Source organism: Panulirus ornatus, chromosome 45 (genome assembly GCF_036320965.1).
Source record: "Panulirus ornatus isolate Po-2019 chromosome 45, ASM3632096v1, whole genome shotgun sequence".
NCBI lineage: Eukaryota > Metazoa > Arthropoda > Malacostraca > Decapoda > Palinuridae > Panulirus > Panulirus ornatus.
Window position 1 is genome coordinate 3,277,614 of NC_092268.1, and position 20,963 is coordinate 3,298,576.

Consider the following 20,963-nt stretch of genomic DNA (forward strand, 5'->3'; position numbering starts at 1 on the left):
CCTACTTTATATAAGTGTCAGCGGGAACCTACTTATCATAAGTGTCAGCAGGAACCTACTTATCATAAGTGTCAGCAGGAGCCTACTTTATATAAGTGTCAGCAGGAACCTACTTATCATAAGTGTCAGCAAGAACCTACTTATCATAAGTGTCAGCAGGAACCTACTTATCATAAGTGTCAGCAAGAACCTTCTTATCATAAGTGTCAGCAAGAACCTACTTATCATAAGTGTCAGCAAGAACCTACTTATAAGTGTCAGCAGGAACCTACTTATCATAAGTGTCAGCAAGAACCTACTTATCATAAGTGTCAGCGGGAACGTACTTATCATAAGTGTCAGCGGGAACCTACTTATCATAAGTGTCAGCAAGAACCTACTTCTCATAAGTGTCACCAGGAACCTACTTTATATAAGTGTCAGCAAGAACCTACTTATCATAAGTGTCAGCAGGAACCCACTTATCATAAGTGTCAGCAGGAACCTACTTTTTATAAGTGTCAGCAAGAACCTAATCATAAGTGTCAGACGGAACCTACTTATCATAAGTGTCAGCAAGAACCTACTTATCATAAGTGTCAGCAGGAACCTACTTTTTACAAGTGTCAGCAGGAAGCTACTTATCATAAGTGTGAGCAAGAACCTACTTATCATAAGTGTCAGCAAGAACCTACTTATCATAAGTGTCAGCAAGAACCTACTTATCATAAGTGTCAGCAAGAACCTACTTATCATAAGTGTCAGAACGAACCTACTTTATATAAGTGTCAGCAAGAACCTACTTACCATAAGTGTCAGAACGAACCTACTTTATATAAGTGTCAGCAGGAAGCTACTTACAGCAGGAACGTACTTATATAAGTGTGTAAGTTGAAGAGAACGTCTTGTTAACCCAGGACGAACACCAGAACCATGTTGCCGAGATCAGTACGATTGCTGTCCATCCTGTGTTACGTACTCTGTCTGCCGCTCGACCTGACCCACGCTGCTCGTAAAGGTAAGTGTCACTCACTCACTTACTCACTTACTTACTCACTTACTCACTCACTCACTTACTTACTCACTTACTTACTCACTTACTTACTTACTTACTCACTCACTCACTCACTCATTCACTTACTCGCTCACTTACTCACTCACTCACTCACTCACTCACTCGCTCACTTACTTACTCACTCACTTACTCACTCACTCACTCACTCACTCATTCACTTACTCGCTCACTTACTCACTCACTCACTCACTCACTCACTCATTTGTATCTGTACAACTCTAGCCATACATATATATGTGTGTGTGTGTGTCTGTGTGTCTGTGAGAGAGAGAGAGAGAGAGAGAGAGAGAGAGAGAGAGAGAGAGAGAGAGAGAGAGAGAGAGAGAGAGAGAGAGGCTGTGGTCATGTCTACTTTCCATGTCTACAAGTCTACAGGCAGGACCTGGCCAGTCCTGTGGCCAGGGAGGGCCACACTGGACCTGGCCAGTTCTGTGGCCAGGGAGGGCCACACTGGTCCAGGCCAGTCCTGTGGCCAGGGAGGGCCACACTGGACCTGACCAGCCCTGTGGCCAGGGAGGGCCACACTGGTCCAGGCCAGTCCTGTGGCCAGGGAGGGCCACACTGGACCTTACCAGTCCTGTGGCCAGGGAGGGCCACACTGGACCTGACCAGCCCTGTGGCCAGGGAGGGCCACACTGGTCCTGGCCAGTCCTGTGGCCAGGGAGGGCCACACTGGACCTTACCAGTCCTGTGGCCAGGGAGGGCCACACTGGACCTGGCCAGTTCTGTGGCCAGGGAGGGCCACACTGGACCTGGCCAGTCCTGTGGCCAGGGAGGGCCACACTGGACCTGGCCATCTCTAATAACACGTTCCTTCACGCCCACCTTAATTACCACACACCAATTAACCTCGGATGAGGGTCATCCTAATAGCAATTTATTATGGGGGGGGCGGGGGGAGGGGGGGTTGTGGTCTGGCCAGTGTAGGACAGAGGGAGGGTCACTGGCCAGAGTCAGGTGAGGGTCAGGTCACAGGTCACACCATTATACCCACTGGTCATATCTCAATGTTCAAGGGTCGTAGTGTGGTGTTCAAGGGTCGTAATGTAGTGTTCAAGGGTCGTAGTGTGGTGTTCAAGGGTCGTACTGTGGTGTTCAAGGGTCGTACTGTAGTGTTCAAGGGTCGTAATGTAGTGTTCAAGGGTCGTAGTGTGGTGTTCAAGGGTCGTACTGTGGTGTTCAAGGGTCGTAGTGTGGTGTTCAAGGGTCGTAGTGTAGGCTTCAAAGGTCGTACTGTGGTGTTCAAGGGTCGTACTGTGGTGTTCAAGGGTCGTACTGTGGTGTTCAAGGGTCGTACTGTGGAGTTCAAGGGTCGTACTGTGGTGTTCAAGGGTCGTACTGTGGTGTTCAAGGGTCGTACTATGGTGTTCAAGGGTCGTACTGTAGAGTTCAAGGGTCTTACTGTGTTCAAGGGTCGTACTGTAGTGTTCAAGAGTCGTACTGTAGTGTTCAAGGGTCGTAATGTAGTGTTCATGGGTCCTACTGTGGTGTTCAAGGGTCGTACTGTAGTGTTGAAGGGTCGTACTGTGGTGTTCAAGGGTCGTACTGTGGTGTTCAAGGGTCGTACTGTGGTGTTCAAGGGTCGTACTGTAGTGTTCAAGGGTCGTACTGTGGTGTTCAAGGGTCGTACTGTGGTGTTCAAGGGTCGTACTGTGGTGTTCAAAGGTCGTACTGTGGTGTTCAAGGGTCGTACTGTGGTGTTCAAGGGTCGTACTGTGGTGTTCAAAGGTCGTACTCTGGTGTTCAAGGGTCGTAGTGTAGTGTTCAAGGGTCGTAGTGTGGTGTTCAAGGGTCGTAGTGTAGACTTCAAAGGTCGTACTGTGGTGTTCAAGGGTCGTAGTGTGGTGTTCAAGGGTCGTAGTGTAGACTTCAAAGGTCGTACTGTGGTGTTCAAGGGTCGTAGTGTGGTGTTCAAGGGTCGTACTGTAGTGTTCAAGAGTCGTACTGTAGTGTTCAAGGGTCGTACTGTGGTGTTCAAGGGTCGTACTGAAGTGTTCAAGCTATAGTTCACCACAGCAGTTAGTATAATGAGCTCCTAATTAGAATGTATGTTTGGTCAAAAGTTGAAACATTCAAAATATTATTCAAACTAGCGACAAATCTCTGTTCATTTGCATATATCGAGATAAAAGTGAGGTGAACAAGGCCATTCACTGAACGTTGTCACTGTTACACTATGGCAGACATATTGTCACTGTTACACTGTGGCAGACATGTTGTGGCAGACATGTTGTCACTGTTACACTGTGCCAGACATGTTGTCACTGTTACACTGTGGCAGACATATTGTCACTGTTACACTGTGGCAGACATGTTGTCACTGTTACACTGTGGCAGACATATTGTCACTGTTACACTGTGGCAGACATGTTGTCACTGTTACACTGTGGCAGACATGTTGTCACTGTTACACTGTGGCAGACATGTTGTCACTGTTACACTGTGCCAGACATGTTGTCACTGTTACACTGTGGCAGACATGTTGTCACTGTTACACTGTGGCGGACATGTTGTCACTGTTACACTGTGCCAGACATGTTGTCACTGTTACACTGTGCCAGACATGTTGTCACTGTTACACTGTGGCAGACATGTTGTCACTGTTACACTGTGGCGGACATGTTGTCACTGTTACACTGTGGCAGACATGTTGTCACTGTTACACTGTGGCAGACATGTTGTCACTGTTACACTGTGGCGGACATGTTGTCACTGTTACACTGTGCCAGACATGTTGTCACTGTTACACTGTGCCAGACATGTTGTCACTGTTACACTGTGGCAGACATGTTGTCACTGTTATGGGAGTGAAGATGAGTGGTTGTGGGAGTGATGATGAGTGGTTGTGGAAGTGAAGATGATGAGTGGTTGTGGAAGTGAAGATGATGAGTGGTTGTAGGAGTGTAGATGATGAGTGGTTGTGAGAGTGAAGATGATGAGTGGTTGTAGGAGTGAAGATGATGAGTGGTTCTGGAAGTGAAGATGAGGAGTGGTTGTGAGGAAAAGTTATATGGGAAGGTGGAGGACCCAGTGGGTGTCGAGCTGTTTGATACGATTAAGAGAGTTAGACACGTTACTCTGACGACGACGAAGACGGAGTAGAACTAGACTGTGGCCACGGTGGAGTAGAACCAGACTGTGGCCACGGTGGAGTAGAACCAGACTGTGGCCACGGTGGAGTAGAACCAGACTGTGGCCACGGTGGCCAGGCAGACCCTGTGTGACGACGAGGAAGACTGAGTAGAACCAGACTGTGGCCACGGTGGAGTAGAACCAGACTGTGGCCACGGTGGAGTAGAACCAGACTGTGGCCACGGTGGCCAGGCAGACCCTGTGTGACACGGTCACCTGGTGTGTGTGTGTGTGTTTGTGTGGCTATGTCACACACGATCATGATAAACCAATGTGTTCATCTATGGCACTGTTCTCAAGCTTAACATAACCTTCATGTGTATATATTTTGCTTTGTCGCTGTCTCCCGCGTTTGCGAGGTAGCGCAAGGAAACAGACGAAAGAAATGGCCCAACCCACCCCCATACACATGTATATACATACACGTCCACTCACGCACATATACATGCCTATACATCTCAATGTACACATATATATATACACACACAGACACATACATATATACCCATGCACACAATTCACACTGTCTGCCTTTATTTGTTCCCATCGCCACCTCGCCACACATGGAATACCATCCCCCTCCCCCCTCATGTGTGCGAGGTAGCACTAGGAAAAGACAACAAAGGCCCCATTCGTTCACACTCAGTCTCTAGCTGTCATGCAATAATGCCCGAAAACCACAGCTCCCTTTCCACATCTAGGCCCCACAGAACTTTCCATGGTTTACCCCAGACGCTTCACATGCCCTGATTCAATCCACTGACAGCACGTCAACCCCGGTATACCACATCGATCCAATTCACTCTATTCCTTGCCCTCCTTTCACCCTCCTGCATGTTCAGGCCCCGATCACACAAAATCTTTTTCACTCCATCTTTCCACCTCCAATTTGGTCTCCCACTTCTCGTTCCCTCCACCTCCGACATATATATCCTCTTGGTCAATCTTTCCTCACTCATTCTCTCCATGTGCCCGAACCATTTCAAAACACCCTCTTCTGCTCTCTCAACCACGCTCTTTTTATTTCCACACATCTCTCTTACCCTTACATTACTTACTCGATCAAACCACCTCACACCACACATTGTCCTCAAACATCTCATTTCCAGCACATCCACCCTCCTGCGCACAACTCTATCCATAGCCCACGCCTCGCAACCATACAACATTGTTGGAACCACTATTCCTTCAAACATACCCATTTTTGCTTTCCGAGATAATGTTCTCGACTTCCACACATTCTTCAAGGCTCCCAGGATTTTCGCCCCCTCCCCCACCCTATGATTCACTTCCGCTTCCATGGTTCCATCCGCTGCCAGATCCACTCCCAGGTATCTAAAACACTTTACTTCCTCCAGTTTTTCTCCATTCAAACTTACCTCCCAATTGACTTGACCCTCAACCCTACTGTACCTAATAACCTTGCTCTTATTCACATTTACTCTTAACTTTCTTCTTTCACACACTTTACCAAACTCAGTCACCAGCTTCTGCAGTTTCTCACATGAATCAGCCACCAGCGCTGTATCATCAGCGAACAACAACTGACTCACTTCCCAAGATCTCTCATCCACAACAGACTTCATACTTGCCCCTCTTTCCAAAACTCTTCCATTCACCTCCCTAACAACCCCATCCATAAACAAATTAAACAACCATGGAGACATCACACACCCCTGCCGCAAACCTACATTCACTGAGAACCAATCACTTTCCTCTCTTCCTACACGTACACATGCCTTACATCTTCGATAAAAACTTTTCACTGCTTCTAACAACTTGCCTTCCACACCATATATTCTTAATACCTTCCACAGAGCATCTCTATCAACTCTATCATATGCCTTCTCCAGATCCATAAATGCTACATACAAATCCATTTGCTTTTCTAAGTATTTCTCACATACATTCTTCAAAGCAAACACCTGATCCACACATCCTCTACCACTTCTGAAACCTCACTGCTCTTCCCCAATCTGATGCTCTGTACATGCCTTCACCCTCTCAATCAATACCCTCCCATATAATTGACCAGGAATACTCAACAAACTTATACCTCTGTAATTTGAGCACTCACTCTTATCCCCTTTGCCTTTGTACAATGGCACTATGCACGCATTCCGCCAATCCTCAGGCACCTCACCATGAGTCATACATACATTAAATAACCTTACCAACCAGTCAACAATACCGTCACCCCCTTTTTTAATAAATTCCACTGCAATACCATCCATATATATATATATATATATATATATATATATATATATATATATATATATATATATATATATATATATATATATATATATATATATAAGAACACGTTCGTGGAAGTGTGGTGTACATCTAAACTTGCTGGTGTGTGGGTAAGTTATCTTCATTATGATGGACCGGCTTCTCTTCACTACCTGAGGGATTTTTCTTAATTAATCCAGTCTTTCTCAGCTATAAATCCACCACCACACCACACCGCCACACCGCCACACCATACCACACCGCCACACCACACCACACCACCACACCAGCGGTGGTGAGTGGGTAGGTGACCCACATATCAGACGAGCGAGGTTCGGTGAGAGAGTTGGCAGGTTAGGTTAGGTTAGGTTAGGTTAGGTTAGGTTAGGTCTGTGGTTTATGTATATCTGTACGTGGTCTGTGGATTATGTATATCTGTACAGAATATCTATTGGAGGAAGGGAGCATTATCTTGCCCCTGCTGGTGTGTGTTGATATTAATATATATATTTTCTTCTTATCTTTTGAGAGGTGATGGTGTGTGAATTGATGTGTATGTATGTATGTATGTATGTATGTATGTATGTATGTATGTATGTGATTGTAGGTATACACATACACTTGTATGTATCTATACATATATACCTAAGTTTATACGTATAAGATTATGTATTTTCTTCTTCATTTACATCTACTCGTGTTCCAAGTTCATGTAATGTTTATAAACGATTTAAACAAGTCGCGTTTACTACAAGTTATCTTTCCTCTGTAAAGTGTTTCTCTGTTGTAATTATGCTGAATCATGGACCTGTGATTAACATCATTTGCATATATATATATATATATATATATATATATATATATATATATATATATATATATATATATATATATATATATATACATATATATATATATATATATATATATATATATATATATATATATATATATATATATATATATATATATATATATATATATGTGTGTGTGTGTGTGTGTGTGTGTGTGTGTGTGTGTGTGTGTGTGTGTATGTGTGTGTGTGTGTGTGTGTGTGTGTATGTGTGTGTGTGTGTGTGTGTAGGTGTGTGTGTACAGTGTTGTGTGTGTGTGTGTGTGTAGGTGTGTGTGTACAGTGTTGTGTGTGTGTAGGTGTGTGTGTGTGTGTGTGTGTGTGTACAGTGATGTGTGTGTGTACAGTGATGTGTGTGTGTACAGTGATGTGTGTGTGTACAGTGATGTGTGTGTGTACAGTGATGTGTGTGTGTACAGTGATGTGTGTGTGTACAGTGATGTGTGTGTGTACAGTGATGTGTGTGTGTACAGTGATGTATGTGTGTACAGTGATGTGTGTGTACAGTGATGTGTGTGTGTACAGTGATGTGTGTGTGTACAGTGTTCCTGCCTGGTCTCCATTACTCTGGTCACTTTAATTTAATATCTCTTTACCTCTTGGTTGAAGATAATATACTGAGGCAAATGAGCTTTAATTAGTACCTACGTAAGATCATAAATAACTCCTTGAGCAGTTGAGGTTTAGGCCCCTTTTGCTGGGCTCAAGGACTATGAGGACACCAGCAGACCTCTGGTCCAGGACACGTTCCCTCAGCAGCCAATCAACGGTACCCATGCATACCCAACTGACCTCAGAAACCAATCACAACTAACCATGCAAACCTACTTTATCTCAGAAACCAATCACAGCCAACCATACAAACCCACCATTACTCTTGGTCGCCAATTAGCAGCACTCATACAAACCTATCTTCCTTCAAGATCCAATTAGCAACAGTCGTTCAGTCACCTCCAACCAATCACTTAAGAAGGACGAATGGAGTCGTTAGTTAGCCATATGTGTCCCAGTTCTGTGGTTGTGTCCTGTCCACTCGTGTCACGTCGAGGCATCAGACCCTGCCTCTCTCCCTCCCTGCTCCTCCTCCCTGCCTCCTCCTCGCTTGGTTTACTCTTCTTCATCTCCCTTCCATCCTGGAATTCTCCTCCCTGTCTTCCATGAACCCCTGCCACACTGTCTTCCATGAACCCCTGCCACACTGTCTTCCATGAACCCCTGCCACACTGTCTTCCATGAACCCCTGCCACACTGTCTTCCATGAACCCCTGCCACACTGTCTTCCATGAACCCCTGCCACACTGTCTTCCATGAACCCCTGCCACACTGTCTTCCATGAACCCCTGCCACATTGTCTTCCATGAACCCCTGCCACACTGTCTTCCATGAACCCCTGCCACACTGTCTTCCATGAACCCCTGCCACACTGTCTTCCATGAACCCCTGCCACACTGTCTTCCATGAACCCCTGCCACACTGTCTTCCATGAACCCCTGCCACACTCCCTCCAACCTCCCTACTGAGCAACACACTAAGACTGGAAGGTTTGCATCACAGCAATGGTAACTGTCGTGTTTTCTTTGATAGTTTTACCATCTCAGTACTGGAAGTGTTCCTGGAAAGCTTGGCCACGTATTTGGTCATCCTTCCAGCATTGTGTAAGAGTAACTCCAGCATTTATGATCATCTTCCTAGCTATTATAAGATGCTCTCAATTTCACCTTCATCCCAAGCGTGCCTGGAAAATTTTAGGTTTTCCAGCAGTCTCTGGCTGGCCTTCCAGAGCTACAGGAGGAGGCTCAGAGCTGGATGTCTTCATTCCAGGAATTCCTCCAGAGCAATCTACCCGCCACTCTAGCTGTTCCAGGATGATCTTTCCAGCACTACAGTTACCCTTTAATAACGTTCCAGAATTCCTTAGGCGCCTTGAACAATCCCTCTTCCAGCTGGGATTTCTTAAAGCCTCTCACATATTCCAGCGGCCCTTCCAGAATCGGTTGTAGTTTGCATGGAAATACAGTAATTCCAGGCCAGTAATTCCTCAAGCCATTTCATGAATCATATAATTCTACAACTTCTTTAAATGTATCGTAGACTAATTATGACATCATCAACAACCTTCATCAGCAATTAACTCTTCTACGTTAGCTATATAAACGAGCATTTGATCACGTGATGGTCGACGTCATGTGAGACATAACAATGGCAACAACAGTTATGGTCATGTTGGGTCAGGCACGTCCAACCTACAACATCTGGGCCACCTTTGGTGCGAAGGGAAATACGTTATCATGGCTGACCCACGGAGGGAGGGAGCATGGCTGACCCAGGGAGGGAGGGAGCATGGATGACCCAGGGAGGGAGGGAGCATGGCTGACCCACGGAGGGAGGGAGCATGGATGACCCAGGGAGGGAGGGAGCATGGATGAGGGAGGGAGGGAGGGAGCATGGCTGACCCACGGAGGGAGGGAGCATGGATGACCCACGGAGGGAGGGAGCATGGATGACCCAGGGAGGGAGGGAGCATGGCTGACCCAGGGAGGGAGGGAGCATGGATGACCCAGGGAAGGAGGGAGCATGGATGAGGGAGGGAGGGAGGGAGCATGGCTGACCCACGGAGGAAGGGAGGGAGGGAGCATGGATGACCCAGGGAGGGAGGGAGCATGGCTGACCCAGGGAGGGAGGGAGCATGGCTGAGGGAGGGAGGGAGCATGGATGACCCAGGGAGGGAGGGAGCATGGATGAGGGAGGGAGGGAGCATGGATGACCCAGGGAGGGAGGGAGCATGGCTGACCCACGGGAGGGAGGGAGCATGGCTCACCCAGGCACGGCGCCAGCATGCCTGAGGGAGGGAGGGAGCATGGCTGACCCACGGGAGGGAGGGAGCATGGCTGAGGGAGGGAGGGAGCATGGCTGACCCACGGGAGGGAGGGAGCATGGCTGAGGGAGGGAGGGAGCATGGCTGACCCACGGGAGGGAGGGAGCATGGCTGAGGGAGGGAGGGAGCATGACTGACCCACGGGAGGGAGGGAGCATGGCTGAGGGAGGGAGGGAGGGAGGGAACATGGCTGACCCACGGGAGGGAGGGAGCATGGCTGAGGGAGGGAGGGAGGGAGGGAACATGGCTGACCCACGGGAGGGAGGGAGCATGGATGAGGGAGGGAGGGAGCATGGCTGAGGGAGGGAGGGAGGGAGGGAGCAGCTCTGGGTCCTGGGCCTAGAGTCTGCTAGTGTCATTAAGGCCGTTGTCAACATCAAGTTAGATGTACGATTCAACACATCTTGAACATTTCCCTCATGTGGTTAATATAAGACTACACACACACACACACACACACACACACAGACACACACACACACACACACACACACACACACACACACACACACACACACACACACACACACACACACACACACACACACACACAATAGAGTCATTTCCAGGATGAACCATCCATTAGGTCGTAGGGCAACCTAAACTCCATACACGCCTTCACCTGGTACTACTGGGGACTTCATCAGTGAGTCACGGACGCGTGGCACTGTCACGGACGCGTGGCACCGACTCACTAGTGTGAGTCACGGACGCGTGGCACCGACTCACTAGAGTGAGTCACGGACGCGTGGCACCGACTCACTAGAGTGAGTCACGGACGCGTGGCACCGACTCACTAGAGTGAGTCACGGACGCGTGGCACCGACTCACTAGAGTGAGTCACGGACGCGTGGCACCGACTCACTAGAGTGAGTCACGGACGTGTGGCACCGACTCACTAGTGTGAGTCACGGACGCGTGGCACGGACTCACTAGAGTGAGTCACGGACGTGTGACACTGACTCACTAGAGTGAGTCACGGACGCGTGACACTGACTCACTAGAGTGAGTCACGGACGCGTGGCACTGACTCACTAAAGTGAGTCACGGACGCGTGGCACCGACTCACTAGAGTGAGTCACGGACGCGTGGCACCGACTCACTAGAGTGAGTCACGGACGCGTGGCACCGACTCACTAGAATGAGTCACGGACGCGTGGCACCGACTCACTAGTGTGAGTCACGGACGCGTGGCACCGACTCACTAGAGTGAGTCACGGACGCATGGCACCGACTCACTAGTGTGAGTCACGGACGCATGGCACCGACTCACTAGAGTGAGTCACGGACTCTTACTGTATATGAACAGATATCTGGAGACATGTTTACGTCAGCCAGTCTGTTGTGTTCAGTTAAGACAGTGAGTGCACGTATGTGAACCTGGCTCATTATCATACATTTCTCGTCCTCATTCGACTCCCTGCATAACAGCACAACATAGTCTTCAGGGTCTAACAACCAGGTGTCATTACCCATCACTTCCACCAACAACCATCCAATCACAAACAGACTTTAGTATCTAAACAACCATGTAAACACAAATATATACAAAAGACGTAGGAAAGGATTTAACTAGAAATGTTCATAACCAAAAACGTATAACTTTGTTCAGACCAACATATTGAACAATCGTCCCTCTGGCTTACCAGTGGATGATTTTGTCACCAATTAAGCCAATGATTAATCAATCAATCAGTGATTCCATCAATTAATTAGCTAATAATACCAGATGGGAAATGAACGTGTAGATATACCCCTCTGCCATGCCAGCTGTGGACCAGCTGTAATAATGTCTCATGTTAAAGTTAAAATACCGTACAATTATGTGATTATTAACATTACTGTTAATCACTAGTCCCTCATAATGGCTGTGTGTCATGATGACAATTTAATACGACCACTAATGACCCTCTGCATCACTTCTATTGTTGTCCCCTGCTATTGTCGGGTCATGTACTGGTTATTGCCGGGTCATGTACTGGTTATTGCCGGGTCATGTACTGGTTATTATTTGTTTACGAGCATTGTCGTCTTCTGTCACGCATACTGTCGTCTTCCGTCGTCCTTATTCTCGTGCTGTCGTGTCCTCACGGACGCTGTCGTGTCCTCACGGACGCTGTCGTGTCCTCACGGACGCTGTCGTGTCCTCACGGACGTTGTCGTGTCCTCACGGACGCTGTCGTGTCCTCACGGACGCTGTCGTGTCCTCACGGACGCTGTCGTGTCCTCACGGACGTTGTCGTGTCCTCACGGACGCTGTCGTGTCCTCACGGACGCTGTCGTGTCCTCACGGACGTTGTCGTGTCCTCACGGACGCTGTCGTGTCCTCACGGACGTTGTCGTGTCCTCACGGACACAGAAGTTATATAACATAGGCGGTAAACGAACGTTCCCCTTTATGTGTCCCATCTTCATGTTATGTTTCTGTGTGTCTATTTGTGAGTGTGGGGAGGTTGTATGGTTGTGAGTGTGGGGTGGTTGTATGTATGTGAGTGTGGGGAGGTTGTATGTATGTGAGTGTGGGGTGGTTGTATGGTTGTGAGTGTGGGGTGGTTGTATGGTTGTGAGTGTGGGGTGGTTGTATGGTTGTGAGTGTGGGGTGGTTGTATGGTTGTGAGTGTAGGGAGGTTGTATGTTTGTGAGTGTGGGGTGGTTGTATGGTTGTGAGTGTGGGGAGGTTGTATGGTTGTGAGTGTGGGGTGGGCAATCACTTTAATCTCATCTCTGTCACTAACTTGACTCACACATCTTAGGTGAGCCAATGCAATCTGAGTCACAGTGACGAGTGGAAGTGCCGTGTGAATCTACTTGACACTTGACACTTGACGACACTTGACACTTGACACTTGACACAAGGCTTAGCTTCGTAGGAAGAGTGTGTGAAGTGCGTGAGTGTGTAGAGGCGACACGTCACACAGGACACGTCTAGTGAGGGACATAGACAGACGGTCGGTCGTCACGTCCAGGTAACAGCTGATCAAGATCCTGCAGCTCAGGTGTTTACAGTAGGTCAGTAAACACCACAATGATACAGACACACATCCAGCAGCTCAGGTGTTTACAGTAGGTCAGTAAACACCACAATGATACAGACACACATCCATTATGGTTGAAAAGTTTACAACACGGATAAGCATATTATGCAACTTGACTCCTGTGTTTCATGGTTTTGATAAAAACAATTATTTTTATCTTCCTTTACATAAAAGTCTTTGATGCTTAGGGTATTTTTAGATAAGTTTACCAGTTGTCATAACACTACAGGCGACGTCATGTGCCAGAGCCAAGTGTACCAAATTCTCGACGTCAACAAAGATGCTTGGGTCTTTGAGACATCCAGCCACCCAAGTGGAAGTCTTCCACAACAACACAAGGAAATGATCCACCTGGAAAAATACTTTTCTTTCCAGTATCCAAGAAGCTTTTACATTCTCTTTTTTTTTTACAGCAAGACACAGATCATAGGCATTGAAGATGATGAAGAATTGGGTCTGCTGTGAGCCGGCTGCTCGGTCCCAGACTCGAACACTGGCCTACTAAATTCGACAGACCGGAGGCAACCCTTGAAAGACAGCAGTAGAAAAACTATCGTTCGCCTCGCAGGAAAGAGATCCATATAGAATCCCCATCGGAATTTCGTACATTATTTATGATATCGTATCTCTTGTGTGTGGGTGAAGAACAGGTTTGGTTTACTGCTTCACTAACACCTCCTCCTTACACAAATCTGTAGCTCCTCAATAAACTACTGTAAAGTCATTTCTGTTTCACCCACACGTCTCAGTCTTCCTCTACTTCGGTAAACAACGAGATCTAGAGGTTTAACGTTTAAGATAAAGGTGGCCACGGAAGGAGAGTGAGTGTGTGTGTGTGTGTGTGTGAGAGTTGGTGTAGGGGAGTGAGGGAGGCTGTTTCTCAGGGAGAGTAACTTCAGTGAGAAGGTAACTGTCTGGGGAGAGGTGTGGTAATGAGAGAGAGAGAGAGAGAGAGAGAGAGAGAGAGAGAGAGAGAGAGAGAGAGAGAGAGAGAGAGAGAGAGAGAGAGAGAGAGAGAGAGAGAGAGAGAAGAGAGAGAGAGCAGACTGTTAGCATGGGAGTTGTAAAAACTGTTATTATGGGACAATGTGGGGAGGGCGTCCGTACATGGGAGTGTGGAATGGCGATGCCATGGGAGGTTGTCGGGTGAGGGAGGAAGGGATGTGGGAGGTTGTCACTGCTGGAGGTGGAAGGTGGGAGGATGTAAGTATGACTTGCTATGAAGCCTCGTGAGCAGGATGATGTAGTGGAGACAGAGGTTGGTGTAGCTATGGATGGTGACCATGTGACCGTGTTCTGTCTGACCAAACACAACAAACCATCATGAAAAACGTAAAGGCTTTCTGCTTTGAGCGAGAACCGTTTGTGGGGACCCGCTTCCCCGCTCGCTGGCCTCCCTCGCTCCTGGGGTCATCCTAGGTCAAGAGCTGTCACACACGGGTCACGGAAGGTCATGACGACGGCAGGAGATGAGCGACACAAGCATCAACCTGATATATCCTTCTTGCCCACGTAGATATGAGTGGGAGAGGACGCCCACGTACAGGACAGAGAACACCCATGTACAGACCAGAGGGCACCCATGTACAGACCAGAGGGCACCCATGTAGAGACCAGAGGGCACCCATGTACAGACCAGAGGGCACCCATGTACAGACCAGAGGGCACCCATGTATAGACCAGAGGGCACCCATGTACAGACCAGAGGGCACCCAGACGACACGTGCGTCATGGTACCGTGTGTATGTACGTCTGGCAGGGGTGGGCAGGAGGCGCGCTGCCGGCTACTGGCCAACTGTTGTACAAAAATCTATCCATCCGACACGCATTCATTAGGTAACGAGGACGCGCGGGGACGTGTATCTCGCACCAGTGAATGATCTCGAGAGAGAGAGAGAGAGAGAGAGAGAGAGAGAGAGAGAGAGAGAGAGAGAGAGAGAGAGAGAGAGAGAGAGAGAGAGAGAGAGAGAGAGAGAGAGAGAGACAAAGACGCACAGACGAGACACACGTAAATAACAGAGAGACATTCACAAATGGATGACTGTGTTTACATCACCCCGACCCTCCCCCACTGTGAGGGTACGTACACCCCCCCCCCCCCCCCAGGCTGGCAGGAGGAGGTGGGGGTTGTGCACTGCGGGTGAAGGAAGGGGGGGGGGAGGGGGTCCTCCTGAGCTGTCACGTGAGCAGGACTGGATTCAACCCAGCTGGAGCAAGGCTAGCTAATACCCAGGATAATATCTCGGGGTCGAATCCCAGGCATCACTTAGCATGGGAGGCCATGACCGTGGCCCACCACCTCCCAGTGAGTGCCATGGGAGGCCATGACCGTGGACCCACATCAAGTCCATCATACATATCAGGACAGTGAAGACCCACATCAAGTCCATCATACATACCAGGACAGTGAAGACCCACATCAAGTCCATCATACATACCAGGACAGTGAAGACCCACATCAAGTCCATCATATATACCAGGACAGTAAAGACCCACATCAAGTCCATCATACATACCAGGACAGTGAAGACCCACATCAAGTTCATCATACATACCAGGACAGTGAAGACCCACATCAAGTTCATCATACATACCAGGACAGTGAAGACCCACATCAAGTTCATCATACATACCAGGACAGTGAAGACCCACATCAAGTTCATCATACATACCAGGACAGTGAAGACCCACATCAAGTTCATCATACATACCAGGACAGTGAAGACCCACATCAAGTTCATCATACATACCAGGACAGTGAAGACCCACATCAAGTTCATCATACACACCAGGACAGTGAAGACCCACATCAAGTCCATCATACATACCAGGACAGTGAAGACCCACATCAAGTTCATCTTGTAACTACAAGCCACATGACCCACCCACACACAAAGTAGACACCCACATCACATCAACAATATACCAAACAATAAAAGATGGATGTCGTCACAGCTGCGAGGTACAGTGTGTCCCAGATTACATCTCTCCGGCAGTTTTCCGGAGCTGAGCCCACGGAAATGAGGATAAACTTGATACCTCAACTGCTTATTAGCATGCAAATTACTATGCAAATTAGTAACTAAATTGCTTAATAGTCAACAAGTTCGCAGCTGTGTTAGACTGAGCCATGTGATGTATGCGTTAGTTTTTGTGAACACGGAAGTTATACCAGCTTGAGATATACTCCTTGCTAGTTATAATAGCTTGAGATATACTCCTTGCTAGTTATACTAGCTTGAGATATACTCCTTGCTAGTTATAACAGCTTGAGATATACTCCTTGCTAGTTATAATAGCTTGAGATATACTCCTTGCTAGTTATAATAGCTTGAGATATACTCCTTGCTAGTTATACTAGCTTGAGATATACTCCTTGCTAGTTATAACAGCTTGAGATATACTCCTTGCTAGTTATAATAGCTTGAGATATACTCCTTGCTAGTTATAATAGCTTGAGATATACTCCTTGCTAGTTATAATAGCTTGAGATATACTCCTTGCTAGTTATAATAGCTTGAGATATACTCCTTGCTAGTTATAATAGCTTGAGATATACTCCTTGCTAGTTATAATAGCTTGAGATATACTCCTTGCTAGTTATAATAGCTTGAGATATACTCCTTGCTAGTTATACCAGCTTGAGATATACTCCTTGCTAGTTATAACAGCTTGAGATATACTCCTTGCTAGTTATAATAGCTTGAGATATACTCCTTGCTAGTTATACCAGCTTGAGATATACTCCTTGCTATTTATAACAGCTTGAGATATACTCCTTGCTAGTTATACCAGCTTGAGATATACTCCCTGGGTACTGGTATATCCACCATTATCCAGGGATATGTCCAATATATTTATCTGGTTGTTCTCATTATACTAATGTATATGTTATCTCTGTGGTCTGATGAGTAATGACTGTGTTCCTGTGTTTCACTGTTCACTGTGTTTCACTGTTCACTGTGTTCACTGTGTTTCACTGTTCACTGTGTTCCTGTGTTTCACTGTTCACTGTGTTCCTGTGTTTCACTGTTCACTGTGTTCCTGTGTTTCACTGTTCACTGTGTTCCTGTGTTTCACTGTTCACTGTGTTCCTGTGTTTCACTGTTCACTGTGTTCCTGTGTTTCACTGTTCACTCCTCAGCACCAGTCAGTCAAGTGTCTATCTGCCTCAGCTGCAGGATTGGATCCTCTCCGTCAGCAGGATCTTCTCTTTCTCAGCTGGATCCTGTTCCCTCTCCTCTGTCTCTGAGTTCTGGTCTCTGAGTTCTGGTCTCTGAGTTCTGGTCTCTGAGTTCTGGTCTCTGAGTTCTGGTCTCTGAGTTCTGGTCCCTGAGTTCTGGTCTCTGAGTTGTGGTCTCTGAGTTCTGGTCCCTGAGTTCTGGTCCCTGAGTTCTGGTCTCTGAGTTCTGGTTTGTGGAAGGTACAACATGAAGCCTAATTCCAGGTCATTGCTGACCTTGACCTGACCTAACTTTACCCCGGCCCTGACCTACACCCAGCCCTGACCTCTGACCTTCATCTCAGCCCGGCCCTGACCCTAGATCGTGCCCCAACCTTCCCTGAATCATGACCCTATCTGACCTGGGGTCGTAAGGTAACTCCTGCCATACTTTATAGTCTCCCCATCTCCTCCTCTCCCCACCCGACCTGACCCTCTCCCCGCTCCCCGCCCGACCTGCTCCCCGACCGACCCGACGCTCCCCACCCGACCTACTCTCCCAACACACCCAGGGAAAATAATCCCCCGTCTTATTCTGCTCTCCCCATCACAACTCCCCATCACAACTCCCCATCACAACCGTGCACCATCAGCCAGGGAGGTCAAGGGTCAGGTCTCCGTGGGTCAGGACGACTGTAAGTGTGGCTTATCTCCCCTGAGTCGTGGGGTCATGACTAGTGGGAGGGAGGGAGAGAGGAGGAGGAGGAGGAGGAGGAGGAGGAGAAGGAGGAGGAGGAGGAGGAGGAGGAGGAGGAGGAGGAGGAGGAGAAGGAGGAGGAGGAGGAGGAGGAAGAGGAGGAGGAGGAAGAGGAAGAAGGGAGAGGAAATTAAGAATCCGACGCAGATGAAGAAAAAAGTAGAATGAGAGAAATTTGTTGAAGGAAATATAGGAGTAGGGAAGGAAGGGGATGGAAAATATAGAAGGAGAAGAGGAGAAGAAGGGAGGGGAGATGAGGGAAAGGTTGGGGAGAGAAGGGAAGAGTAGAACACGAGAGGGGAAAGGAGAAAAAAGACAAGAAAGACGAGAGGAAGGGCTGGGACAAGAGAGAATGGGAAGGAAGGAAGATGTGAAGAAGTGGAAACGAGAAGAAAACAGGAAACAAAGTCGAATAGCTTCTCTGGGACGAGGTCAGCCACCCTGGGACCGTGAGACCTGATGACCAGGTCAACAAAGGTCACACACACGTCACTCCACGTGACCTAGGAGGTCAGCCAAGGGTACCACAACTCCAGGCAAGACTAGGACAAGTTCAAGTTGCCACAGTGAAGTGGTACTATAAATATTCTTCTATTCTTCTCAGACTTGATCATTTTATTTTCGTAATTACGATATAAATCATGAATATTTCTCATTCCTGTCTGGCTCAGGAGGAAATTACAGAGTCAAGTGATTTAATACCTAAGTTTCCAGGTATTTCAATTGTTTTCCATTGGTTATTTTTTTATCATGAACAAGTATGATAATAATTAACCACTCATACCTCACTTTATCATTCAACAATTGACGTAGTTCAGACATTAACTCAATCATTTATAGATCCTTAATCCTATTTTGTTTATATATTAATGTGAGACATAAACATTTCAGCAATCATAAATTTCGTTGTAATGTATTACGTCGCTATACAGTGGACGTCTTTATAACGTAAACAACACAGTTGAGGATAACAATTATGGTGAAGAAGACAACTGTGGTTGTGTGGTGGTGGAGGAGTGGTTGTGTGGTGGTGGAGGAGCGGTTGTGTGGTGGTGAGGAGCGGTTGTGTGGTGGTGAGGAGCGGTTGTGTGGTGGTGGAGGAGTGGTTGTGTGGTGGTGGAGGAGTGGTTGTGTGGTGGTGAGGAGTGGTTGTGTGGTGGTGGAGGAGTGGTTGTGTGGTGGTGAGGAGTGGTTGTGTGGTGGTGGAGGAGTGGTTGTGTGGTGGTGGAGGAGTGGTTGTGTGGTGATGGAGGAGTGGTTGTGTGGTGGTGAGGAGTGGTTGTGTGGTGGTGAGGAGCGGTTGTGTGGTGGTGGAGGAGCGGTTGTGTGGTGGTGAGGAGTGGTTGTGTGGTGGTGGAGGAGTGGTTGTGTGGTGGTGGAGGAGTGGTTGTGTGGTGGTGAGGAGTGGTTGTGTGGTGGTGGAGGAGTGGTTGTGTGGTGGTGAGGAGTGGTTGTGTGGTGGTGGAGGAGTGGTTGTGTGGTGGTGAGGAGTGGTTGTGTGGTGGTGGAGGAGTGGTTGTGTGGTGGTGGAGGAGTGGTTGTGTGGTGGTGAGGAGTGGTTGTGTGGTGGTGAGGAGTGGTTGTGTGGTGGTGGAGGAGTGGTTGTGTGGTGGAGGAGTGGTTGTGTGGTGGTGAGGAGTGGTTGTGTGGTGGTGGAGGAGTGGTTGTGTGGTGGTGAGGAGTGGTTGTGTGGTGGTGGAGGAGTGGTTGTGTGGTGGAGGAGTGGTTGTGTGGTGGTGGAGGAGTGGTTGTGTGGTGGTGGAGGAGTGGTTGTGTGGTGGTGAGGAGTGGTTGTGTGGTGGTGAGGAGTGGTTGTGTGGTGGTGGAGGAGCGGTTGTGTGGTGGTGGAGGAGTGGTTGTGTGGTGGTGGAGGAGTGGTTATGTGGTGGTGGTGGAGTGGTTGTGTGGTGGTGAGGAGCGGTTGTGTGGTGGTGAGGAGTGGTTGTGTGGTGGTGGAGGAGTGGTTGTGTGGTGGTGAGGAGTGGTTGTGTGGTGGTGGAGGAGTGGTTGTGTGGTGGTGAGGAGTGGTTGTGTGGTGATGGAGGAGTGGTTGTGTGGTGGTGGAGGAGTGGTTGTGTAGTGGTGGAGGAGTGGTTGTGTGGTGGTGGAGGAGTGGTTGTGTGGTGGTGAGGAGCGGTTGTGTGGTGGTGGAGGAGTGGTTGTGTGGTGGTGGAGGAGTGGTTGTGTGGTGGTGGAGGAGTGGTTGTGTGGTGGTGGAGGAGCGGCAGTGTGGTGGAGACATGGCTCGGGTAAAACCTACATTTATGATCAGTGTGAGTGAGCGAGGATCAACAGACATTATTGGATGATGTGGATGATTAAGAAAGAGTGGATGATGCACGTGAGTGAAAGAGTGGATGATTAAGAAAGAGTGGATGATGCACGTGAGTGAAAGAGTGGATGATTAAGAAAGAGTGGATGATGAACGTGCTGACCAGGTGGACTGGTTGATCATGTCTTGGTGGAGACCAGTGTGGCAGTTAGTGGTGAGTTACCTGTACCACACAGTGGCATACTGCTGTAACCACCTGTACCACACAGTGGCACACTGCTGCAACCACCTGTACCACACAGTGGCACACTGCTGCAACCACTTGTACCACACAGTGGCACACTGCTGTAACCACCTGTACCACACAGTGGCACACTGCTGCAACCACTTGTACCACACAGTGGCACACTGCTGTAACCACCTGTACCACACAGTGGCACACTGCTGCAACCACCTGTACCACACAGTGGCACACTGCTGCAACCACTTGTACCACACAGTGGCACACTGCTGTAACCACCTGTACCACACAGTGGCACACTGCTGTAACCACCTGTACCACACAGTGGCACACTGCTACACCTA

At 48.2% G+C, this 20,963-nt stretch overlaps 1 long non-coding RNA gene across 1 annotated transcript; it reads left to right on the top strand.

Annotated features, from left to right (window-relative positions):
- The first annotated feature begins 598 nt into the window (after window positions 1–598).
- On the top strand, window positions 599–13,922 carry LOC139762827 (uncharacterized). The gene is made up of 2 exons (XR_011715849.1): window positions 599–997; window positions 13,601–13,922. It is a non-coding gene; the product is annotated as an uncharacterized lncRNA (long non-coding RNA).
- Window positions 13,923–20,963: the final 7,041 nt, after the last annotated feature.